The following is a 12,156-nucleotide window of genomic DNA, read 5'->3' as shown; positions in this document are numbered from 1 at the left end:
AATCAACAGCAGTAATAACAGCAGCATCATTAACAGCATCAGCAGTAACAACAGCAGCAGCATTAACAGCAGCAGTAACAACAGCAGCATCAATGACAGCAGCATCAATAGCCAGCACCAGCAGCAATAACAGAGGCATCAGCAATAAAAGCAGCAGCAATAACAGACAGTAACAGCAGCATCAGAAATAACAGCAATAACATCAGCAGCAGTAATAACAGCAGCAGCAATAACAGACACAGCAATGACAGCAGTAACAGCAATAACAGCAGTAACAGCAGCAGCAATAATAGCAACAGCAATAACAGCACCAGTAGCAATAACAGCAGCAGTAATAACAGCAGTAACAGCAGCAGCAATAATAGCAACAGCAATAACAGCACCAGCAGCAATAACAGCAGCAGTAATAACAGCAGCAGCAGAAGCAATAACAACAGCAGTAACAGCAGCAGCAGTAACAGTAACAGCAGCAGCAGTAACAGCAGCAGCAGTAACAACAGAAGCAGTAACAGCAGCAGTAATAACAGCAACAGCAATAACTGCAGCAGCATTAACAGCACCAGCAGCAGCAGCAGTAACAGCAGTAGCAGCAGTAACAGCAATAACATTAGCAGCAGCAGTAACAGCAGCAGTAACAACAGAAGCAGTAACAGCAGCAGCAGGAGCAGGAACAATAGCAGCAGTAACAGCAGCAGCAGTAGTAACAGCAGCAGCAGCAATAACAGCAACAGCAATAACTGCAGCAGCAATAACAGCAACAGCAATAACTGCAGCAGCAATTACAGCAGCAGTAACAACAGCAGCAGTAACAGCAGCAGCAGCAGTAACAACAGCAGCAGTAACAGCAGCAGCAATAACAGCAACAGCAATAACTGCAGCAGCAATAACAGCAGCAGCAGCAGTAACAGCAGCAGCAGTAACAGCAGCAGTAGTAACAGCAGCAGCAATAACAGCAACAGCAATAACAACAGCACTAATAACAGCAGCAGCAGTAACAGCAGCAGCAGCAGTAACAGTAGCAGCAATAACAGCAACAGCAATAACTGCAGCAGCAATAACAGCAGCAGCAGTAACGGCAGCAGCAGTAACAGGGGCAGCAGCAGCAGTAACAGCAGCAGCAGTAACAACAGCAGCACTAACAGCAGCAGCAGCAGTAGCAACAGCAGCAGCAGCAGTAACAGCAGCAGCAGCAGTAACAGCAGCAGCAGTAACAACAGAAGCAGCAGTAACAGCAGCAGCAGTAACAGCAGCAGCAGTAACAACAGAAGCAGCAGTAACAGCAGCAGCAGTAACAACAGCATCAGTAACAGCAGCAGTAGTAACAGGAAAACATGAGGGCATTTGAATTTAAGTCTATATAAGTCTATCGTAAACACTTGAATCAGACTCAATCATATTTTCATCTCAATCATATTCAAAATATATATTTGTATGTCTGTGCAGTAAGATGCAGTAAGTGTTTCAGTATAGAATTTTTTTTTTTGTTATGGTAACATTCCGTTTTATAATCTTGTAATGTAATGGTAACGTTACTTTTGAATGTTCTCTGAACATTCTAAAACAAGAACAAAAATGTTAGACAAACATCCGACTAAAACATAAAAAAAAAAAAAACTTTTTGAGTACCTGATAACTTTGAACAAATATTCGATTATCATTACTGGCAGAACAGTTCTTCATAACTTTGAGAGAACCTAAACGGAAAGGCCGTTTTCAAATGTTTCCTGATGTAAACGTAGCCTAAAAGTGATGCTCCTTACAAAACCTGCTTGTTTTGTTATGGGACGCTTCCACCAGTGTTACCGTAGAGTTGAAATGAAGTTCTTCCCCCTGCAAGTCTGGCCTGCCGTGTGTCCTCTGAGCCCCTGCGGCCCTCGTCTCCATCTATCTCAGTATGTGCACCTCTCGCTTCATTAAACACGCACAGGGCATCGACACATGCGCCCACCATCCATCAAACCGTGTTCTGTTTATTTTCAGAGCTAAGAAAGACCTATTTAACGGCGGGCAGGTTGCATCAGTGTGTGTGTGTGTGTGTGTGTGTGTGTGTGTGTGTGTGTGTGTGTGTGTGTGTGTGTGTGTGTGTGTGTGTGCGTGCGCGCGATTCACCTGTCAGAATGTCCCGTCAGGAGATTTTTGCTCTCGGCTCACCTGAACTGAAAGGCACATTGATGGCGCTGCGGACAGAAATAACTGCTGATGTCATGTGTTATGGGACGGAGAAACGGTGAGAGTGAGAAACATACGGACATTATTCAAACCTTGGCAGCACGAGCGCAGCTCAGATATTAGTCTGATACCGGCATCAGTCTCTTGACTATCGGTGTAAAGTCAACATTGCGGCCTGGAGTCGCCCACTTAGACAGGAAGAGACCGTCTAACTAACATTTGAAGTTAAAAGTCTTGATGTATTTTTGCGATAACACAGAGGACGTTGATTGATACATAATTCATGTGCTATTTAAATAATTGTTCATACAGCTATTTTTACACAAGGTATAATGTTGGATTCATTTGAGTGAGTCGGTTCTTTTGGACAGTTGTTACAACCCTGTGTTTTGTCATTTAAAAGCAGTTAATGCTTTTATTCAGCAATGATGCATTAAATTAATCAAAAGTTACCGTAAAAAACATTTATAATCTTGCAAAAGATTTATTTTAAAATAATGCTGCAAGCAGCAATTATTGGTGTTCGAATGCTTTAAGGCCTTTATAAAAAGGCATTGTTTTATTTAGCAAGCATGCAACCAACTTGGATCATAGATGGAAAAGACCATTTACTTAGCCTAGAAATCTAGACGCACCCTAGCGGCAGCAAATCTAATCTGCCGCGAGTGTTGTCTGGCAACTCTCAATACTCTTCTGAGTTGTAAACCAAGGGGGTAATCTAGCACTCTGAAAGCGTTCCACCCATAGGGGCGGCCATTGCTAACCAAACCATCACCTGCTGTTAGCATCCCATTGACTCCCATTCATTTTTTGGTCACTTTGACAGTGAATAACTTTACATCTGAGGCGTTTAAAGACTCCATTTGTCCATTGTTTATTTCTAAAGAAACACGACAATGCATAAAAGGCTCCATTACCTTGTATCTTACACTATCACCCCGTAGAAGCTGCTTTTGTAAAAATAGGCTAACGATTGCGTCATAACCAACTCGACTCTATCGCACAGTAGAGAAATTACCGTATAGACAGGAGGAGACGCTCAGAAGCAATCGTTTACTGTCTATGAGACAGTCGGGAGGACGTGAAGACATAAAGTCTGATAAAGTCAAGGGGGAAGAATGGGGAGAAGCCCATAGTGAGCCAAAAGCAATGGGAGAAAATCATTTAAACAACGTGATTCAGATTTCACTTTCCACAACTACTAGAAGACTTACAGCTGTCAGACAGGAGGCTCACGTCACATCTACGTCCTCAAGCTCAGTCTGAGGCTCGCAGTTCGCTCAGCCATCAGGAAGTGAGTGCCTCTCATTGGCTTCACAATTCACCGTTGAAGTCTATGGGGTCGCTGTGTCCATTTCTTTTTCTGTCTATCCTGTAAACGCCAAACTGGTTGGGCCAATCACATCGCGTATAGAGTCGGTGGGCGGGGCTTAACATAATGACGGCCGAGTTGCGTTTTGCGTGCTTCTAGTAAACACAGAAGCTGGCGAACGGCGGTCTTTCGAATCAGCTTTGACCGCGAAGCTTTTCTCTGAGAAAAGAACAAAGAACGGCACTGAAGTCATTCTTAAGAAGGGAAGATGTGTTCTGAGTTTAGCCGACCGGATACGGCGAATGTTTAATCTGTCAACGAGCTCTGCTTCACCTTGATTGCTCTGGTTGGTGTAGCGCTATCCTATCGCATGCAGAGGGAGTTTGAAAGACAACCGTTTATCCGCCCCTCACCAAACATCTTGATGTGGGTCTGGCTTGTCAGGCTACCCTAACACAGTCAATTTACTGAGGTAAATAGTAATATAATAAATATAAATATACAGATTATAATAATATAAATAGCAGTTTTAAAAGTTGAGCCAAATCCTTAGGTCTAGTTTGCAAAAATAGATTATTTAAAAAATCTTTAATATTCAATGAACGATTGACAGTGGTAGTCCTTGAGGCAAATGGCGTTTTTCCACTGCATGTTACAGTGCAGTACGGCTCTCTTTCATTTTTTTCCTTTTTGGAAACTTTTTCAGTGAGTAGTTCTGTCAGGATCACTATCCTCAAAGATGACTGGCAGTTAGCATACAGGCGGTATGGCTTTGTTCTGGAGAGCAGTGATAATCCCCCTTATGGTAAACCGAATAGAACCAAAGTATTGTGATATCAGTAATTTTCGTAATGACAATATTTAAATGTACAACATAATTGAAGAAATTAGTCTGAAGAGGAATATCAGAAAGCCCAGTCCTGGTGCGAAGTTTCTGATGATCCAGAAGAGGATTGGGAGAATGACATATGGTTAGATGAAACCAAAATATACCTTTTTTTGTAAAAACTCAACTTTTCGTGTTTGGAGGAGAAAGAATGCTGAGTTGCACCATACCTACTGTAAAGCATGGGGGTGAAACATCATGCTTTGGGGCTTTTTTTCTGCAAAGGGACCAGGACGACTGATCCGTGTAAAGGAAAGAATGATTAGGGCCATTTATCGTGAGATTTTGAGTAAAATCCTCCTTCCATCAGCAAGGGCATTGAAGATGAAACGTGGCTGGGTCTTTCAGCGTGACAATGATTCCCAAACACACCACCCGGGCAATGAAGGAGTGGCTTCGTTAGAAGCATTTCAAGGTCCTGGAGTGGCCTAGCCAATCTCCAGATCTCAACCCCATAGAAAATCTTTGGAGGGAGTTTTGAAAATCTTTGAAATATCTTTGAAAATCCCTGTTGCCCCAAAACATCACTGCTCTAGAGGAGATCTGCACGGAGGAATGGGCCAAACTACCAGCGACAGTGTGTAAAAACCTTACAGAAAACAGCCAACAAAGGATATATAACAAAGTATTGAGATAAACTTTTGTTATTGGGATTTTGTTGATGTGATTTTCTGGATTTTTTGTGATGCCGCGACATGTGTCATATTCCGATTGGTAGATGTGGATAAGCTGACGCAAGCCTTACTAACGTGACCTGCCAGAACTAACACAACGCTTGATTTCTTTCTCAGATATGCTCATTGTAGCAGCCTGGTATATTGTATGAAGTTACCCAATCACATTGACAGAATTTGGGATTTTCACCGGCTTGTGCATTATGGAGACGAGACTGAGATGATAGTATTACTAGAACAGCAGAAACTGTATTTTGGCTCGTAGTGCTGCGCTGTTTGTACATGAGAAAGCAGCACACAGTAGATGTTAAACGCCGTTTTCTCTTTCTAATAATGGCCTGTGAAACAGCCTTTAAACACTGTAATGCCTCCGCAGCATGTACAGATTTAAAGTGTGATTTGGTTAATTAGCTTGTTTTGACACAGTGTGTGTTTAAATGAGAGTTTATAGGGATCGGTGTGTGAGAACGCTGCTGTCTGAAAGCCTCATGGGAACACGAGACGACGGGCCTCTTAAATGCCTTGGATGGTTTTATTTTATAGCAAAACCCCAAACATTCCCTGGTGGTTTAAGGTGCCGATCGGATAGTTGTTTTCACTGGCCGTATTTAAGTCCCTCTTTCAATGCAAGTCTGTGGGATTGTTGTGTCAGTTTCATAGAAAAAAGGTTGTATATAGATCCCTAGAGTTCTTCATTTAATTTTAAAGAACACTTTAAGCCAATATGCTTATATATAAGGAGAAATGTCTTAAATGATTGCATAATTCTATGAGTGGTTTCATTCATAAAATGTAATTAAAAATAAAAAGTATGAAGTCTGACAAGCTCCATATAGAACCTTTATTTTCAGACTAAAAATTTCAGACTGTTTAGTAAAGTGACAGCACACCTCTTGTCTACAAAACACATTATTTGAGGAATAATTCAGTCCAACCTAATTAGTAAGTATTATCACTCTAATAATAGTGATGCCGTTGTTAGTTAAAATAGTTGAAGAAAGCCATACAATTGCACTGAATTACTGATATCCGCTCAATTGGTCAATCTAATTTAACCCTTGTATTATTTTTAAATTATGGGTATGATGGTTATGGTCTGAGTCAAATTAACCCTAATTGGATGCACAACAATTCACCGAAAATCACAATATGAGAATTTAAAAAAATGAGGTAAAACAGTAGTACTTCTCACACATTACAAAAACGTAAAAAACTATATTTAACAATATATTGTTTTTAACTAAATTATTATTATAGTTTTTTTTAAAGCATCTGCCAAATGCATAAGTGTAAATAACCTCAGAGGTTTGTTGAGAAACTGACATGACATAAAATGCACTTATTTTTATTTGGATCTACACAGCTGCCTTTAACCATGAAATTTGCCTGTCAAATTGACCTGCTAACACCACAGACCACACACACCTCAGAGGGTCGAAACTTAGCAGGCATGTTTCATGACCCTAAATGAGAAATACTCATACAATTTCGAGAAAAAAACTGTATCTCTGACAACTCAAAAATGTGTTTATTTCAAAATCACCTGGAATACACTGCAAAAAAATGCTTTTCATACTTTAGTATTTTTTTCTTGTTTCTAGTCGAAACATCTAAAAATTCTTAAAACAAGAAGTATTTACTAGACAAGCAAAGTAATTGTCTTGTTTTGAGGGAAAAATACTCAAAATTAAGAGAGTTTTTGCTTAAAATAAGCAAAATAATCTGCCAATGGGGTAAGTAAAATAATCTGAAAACAAGAATATTTTACTTACCCCATTGGCAGAATATTATCTTATTTCAATGTTTTGAAATTTTGACTAGAAACCAGACAAAAATACTAAGTAAGGAAAGCTTTTCTTGCAGTGGTTAAAAAACATCACACAAAAAAGCACCAAATTGCTCACTTTAAACACACCAACCACATTGAATTCAAGTGTGTGTGTTCAGTAATGTGGCCTCAATTAGAAATGGCTGTGGAAACTGTAATTAAGGAGATAAATTGTGTGAACAAGCTGCAGGAATCAGTGCAATGAGTTGAATCATGAACCATGTGTCTTGTTGAGGAGGGCTGTGATGTTAAGTTTTAAATGGTCGGATTAACCATTTTTACTGGCCGGACCATAAAACAGGTGAAACAAAATTCCCAAAGGCGCACATTGAATGAGGAACCCGAGTCACATTTACAGACTTTGACAACCTAAGCAGCGCACAGCAATGCTGTAGCATCATGGCGGCAAGTTTTACATGTGTGTGTTTGTGTCTTTAACAGGCAGAGAGGATTGTGGGAACAGGACTGAGTGTGAAGCCACAGACAGACGTGATTTTTCAGCTGTGAAATGTGTCTGTAGTTATACAGATTCAAAGCTACAGGTATGATTTACTTTCTTAAACCCTTAAAAATAAAGGATCTTTACTGGCATCGATGGTTCTAGAATGTTTGACATCTGTGGAATCATTCCACAAAATGTTCTTCATAGTAGTAAAAGGTTCTTTAGAATATTAAAAAATGTCTTCACACTAAGGAACACTGAAGGGTTCTGTGGGGACCAAAAAATGGTTCTATAACCCTTAAAGGGTTAGTTCACCCAAAAATTAAAATTATTTAATTGATTACTCACCCTCATGTTGTTGGACACCCGTGAGACCTTCGTTCATCTTCAGAACACAAATGAAGATATTTTTGTTGAAAGCTGAGAAAAGCTTCAGAAAGGCCTCCATTGGCATTCAAGACATTCCCACTCACAAGACCCATAAAGCAGTCATTCCCAAACTGTGGTCCGCGGACCACTAGTGCTCCATGAGGGTACTGCAGGTGGTCCGTGGAAAGGCAAAATAAAATAAAATAATATTTTTTTACTTTCATTTTACCAGGAAATTCCCATAAAAAAATAAAAAGTAAAAAGAATATGTAGGCCTATATTGATATAACATTTGTATTAAATTGTCAAGTTATTGTGCGTTTACTAAAATAGCCTAGTGGCGCTCGGCCGTGACGTTCAAGTTCAGTGCCGTCATGGATCGGTGGATAGCAACGGGGTTCTCTGAAGAGAAAAGAGACAGAGGCAGAAGTTACAAAAAATGAAGAGATTGACAGTGAGTCGGATGTATCTATGAGCCAGATTCATCATAAAAAAACAAAGAAAAGAAGGGTGAAGAGAAAATACTGCGAAAGCTATTTAGCATTAGGGCACTTGAGTAAATAAATAAATTAAATATGTGGCAGCCGTTGTGTGCAGTAAACTTTCCTTTAACCTGTTGTACGCCTATTTAGAGGTGTGGATTAATTCAGGCAGGACTGTGTGTAGATGAGTTGGTCCGCAAATTTTTTTGATTACAAATAGTGGTCCACACACACAAAAAGTTAAAAAAACCCTGCCATAAAGGCACTAAACACATCGATACAAAGACCATCTCACTACAGCGGCTGCACAATGTTTCAATGCGACGAAAAGTTATTGTGCGCACAAAAATCAAAATTACGTCTTTATCCACCAAGTTATTGACGGGAACTTGACGCATGCGCGAGAATATGATCAGCCGTTCGTGACCCGGAAGAGGAGGAGCCGATATCGCCTGAGCTCACGTCCGAGACCTACACGGAAGACAATAACTTGGCGGATAAAGTCATTATTTTGATTTTTTTTGTGCACAATAACTATTTTCGTCGCATTGTAACATTATTGTACAGCCGCTGTAGTGAGATGGCCTTTGTATCGATGTGTTTAGTGCCTTTATGGGTCTTGTGAGTGGGAATGTCCTGAATGCCAATGGAGGCCTTTCTGAAGCCTTTCTCAGCTTTCAACTAAAATATCTTCATTTGTGTTCTGAAGATGAACGAAGGTCTTGCGTGTGTCCAACGACATGAGGGTGAGTAATTAATGACATTTTTGGGTGAACTAACCCTTTAAACCTTTATCTCATGTCTTTAATGACCCAGGACGTAATTTACTACCCTCTTCATTATTCATTTTTTAAAGTTCGACATCAACCGTTTCATTATTCCTCAAGTAATTAATTAAAAACAATATAACAAGAAAAAATTGTAAAAGATTGCCTGTTTTCCTATTAGTTGTATGAAATGTAAAGGGTCTCTAGCGACCCGAGATGTGTAACAGTGCAAGTATATTTTTTCTGCACGACAATGATCGAGTCTTTGATGACTGAATAAGTGCAATTCACCTTTATTCCACAAGGTGGCGATGTCTGATACACACTGATGAAGTAACATTTCACTTATAGGGCCCTATCTGAGCGCATGGCACAGGTGCACTCAGGGTGGGTCCGAATCCACTTTTGCTAGTGAGTCATGGGTGTGTTTTGGGTGTAACATGCAATAAACCAATCAGAGTCTCATCTCCCTTTCCCTTTAAAAGCCAGTTGCGCTCGCACCATGAGCGGATTTGCTATTTACATGGAGGAATAGACACCCTCAACCTGACGAGTCAGTTTAAATGCATGTGTGTATTGCCACGGTTGGTCAAATAAGTAGCCAATTTCATTCATCGTTACTGCAAATAGGTAATTCTGATAGATGCAATGACTATCCATTAATTCATTCAGTGGGTGTCCGGAGAACCGGCCTAATGTGAATAGATGGTTTGCAGGTGCTGCAGGACTTTTAGGATCAGAGATGCTAATAAGACTGGATGTGGCCAAAAATCTCTTCACAAAACCCTCCAGAAGTCATCCTTCAACTACTGATAAAACAACAGAAGGAATCTATTCTTATATAGAAAGATCAAGTTCAAATAGTTAATTCTGATAGATGCAATGACTATCCATTAATTGATTTTCTCAAGGGGCCACATGAGAAACTGGGGCTGTCGTAGAGGGCCGGACCGATTGAATTTAGTAAATAAATACTTAGATGTTTATGGCTTTAAAAATACTCTACATTCTTAATATACAATTTTTGATATTAGCTAACATATTTAAGGCCTAACGGCAAAGCTTTCTTGAAGGCTGTCCTGATTGTGAACCTATTTGAGGTGCATACAGTTTATGTAAAAAAAATAAGCAGTGTGGTTGTATTGCATGCACCTAATTACACCTATTTGCGTTTGCCTTTTTATTTACAAATTACAGGGTTCAACGCTGAGTATTTTTTTCTATTGGCTCTGTGTTTTGATGTTTTAAACATAAAATGTTGAATATTGATATTTGAAGTTATTTAAAACGAAAAGAAACTTTGAATGTGAAATTAAAACTGCCAGTAGGTGGCAGCAAGTCACTGTTAATGAGTGAGTCAGTGAGATTCAACCGATTCATTCAAATTAATGATTCATTCAAGAACGAATCTGTCTTTCACCGTTGCGTGTTGCACAAAGACACAAAACAGTGCAGTGATCTTTGTTTGAAACTAATTTTGTTGGCGAAAGAGAGCAAAAATAGGCAATATGGTGTTTAAAAAGTATCTTAATATTATCTTCTTGTTTATTGAATTGTTGTATAACAAGAATATCATTTGTAATTATACTGATAATTTGAGAAAACGGCACTGTTTGTGTGATTAAATTATAAAGCTAAATATAAAAATCATACAGCCATTTTTGCCCAGTATTTTGAATCCATTTGAATAGAAATCACGCAGTGAAAGCATGCACTCTAATTTGCACGCAAAGTGACGAAGGAGTCGTCATGCCAGAAAAGCCTATAATCAATAGCTTTGTTTCTGTTTGGCTTTTGTAAAGTAAGGGACTTACTCGATACTGTATCACACACCTACAATGCAGCACTAGTCCAATCGGGCAAGTGAGAGCTCTGTACCGAGTTTCGTTTATGCTGGCCAGGGGCCGTACTGTCCTTATTGTCGAACCCTGAATTACCTCACGCGAGCCGGTCAAAGATAGCCAGAGGGCCGCACAATGCCCAGGTCTGATGCACACAATAATAATCTTTTACATTTGTAATCCTTTTATTTTTAATATTTGCAATGTGTGTGTGTGCCGCTGCATATCCCTGTGTGTGTAATAAGCAGAGTGTATGTGCGTTGTGCACCGCCTATGGGCACATATTACTAACTCACCCTTTAAATAATACAAAAAGTACGACGCTATTGGCTTTAGAGCAGGTCTGAATTGGTCAATAGTGCAGTCGGTTTCATTTCCTCAAAATAGAAACGCGCCAACAATGCGCCTGAAAACACCTGGTTTTCAGACCAGCCTGCCCATTGGTGTATGATAGGACCCATAGTCACAGTGATGAAGTGACGTTTCACTCATAGTCACCGCAGGCAGTAATCAAAAGAATAGGAAGAATCATCAGCAAAACCTGAAATGGCTCAGATTTACTGCAGAGCAAGAACTGAACTCAATCAGATATTATTGTCACTTGATGCTGGATCTGCTGAAGCCGTCAGAGATCAAAATATTGATTTTGAAGATGTTTTGCGAATATGTCTGAGATGGTGAATATGAGGCAGATGCTGAATGAACTGAAACGAGCTCTGACGAGGACAGTGATGATGAGATAAAACATCTGCTCAAACTGAACCCTTACAAACTCCAAAAGTTACAAAATATGCTTCATATTATTCTTCTGTAAGTGTTACTATAATATCAGGAGAGTTTTATATATTATTGCGCAGAGGTGGGACAAAGTCATTGTTATGCAAGTCACGTCGAGTCAAAGATGAGGCAAGTCTCAAGTCGAGTCCAAAGTCCTACCATTTTAGTTTCGAGTCACTTCAAGTCAAGATTTGTATTTATTTAAACCTCTTTTTATACAATGATGTATAAAAATGATCTTAAGCAAATACAGTAAAAAAAAAACTGAAAATGTAAATTTTTACAGAAAATGCTTGTATTTCAACAGCATATTGCACTAGAACAATGCACAGCAGCTTCAGTCCTGTATTGTGTTGACCTCATATTGCAAAACAGTTCAACTTTCAAATAGACATGGGTCCTTTTAGCCTAAACTTAAGGCCATTATGGGAATATTGTTTAGCTTATTTTTTATTTAATTTGGTTTACTTTAATAATTTAATTTATTCAATTATTTTGTTTTGCTATACTTTTTATGCCAGCTTGCCATGGCCCCCCTAGCATCCCCTTGCGGCACCCAGGGGTCCCCGTCCCCATTTTGAAAAGCACTGCTATAAAGCATATGACTTC

At 39.5% G+C, this 12,156-nt stretch overlaps 1 protein-coding gene across 3 annotated transcripts in view; it reads left to right on the top strand.

The window, feature by feature from the left end:
- The window catches only part of LOC137050243 (uncharacterized), a 189,858-nt gene that overhangs the window by 72,297 nt on the left and 105,405 nt on the right, over positions 1-12,156 (top strand). For all 3 annotated transcript variants that reach the window (XM_067428750.1, XM_067428749.1, XM_067428751.1), the window contains one exon: positions 7,311-7,411. The gene's annotated coding sequence lies outside the window, so the exon portion shown is untranslated. The remainder of the gene's footprint in view (positions 1-7,310; positions 7,412-12,156) is intronic.

The sequence above is a fragment of the Pseudorasbora parva genome, chromosome 2 (assembly GCF_024679245.1).
Source record: "Pseudorasbora parva isolate DD20220531a chromosome 2, ASM2467924v1, whole genome shotgun sequence".
Lineage (NCBI taxonomy): Eukaryota > Metazoa > Chordata > Actinopteri > Cypriniformes > Gobionidae > Pseudorasbora > Pseudorasbora parva.
Note: the sequence above shows the minus strand (reverse complement) of the source record. Positions and strands in the feature narration are given on the sequence as shown.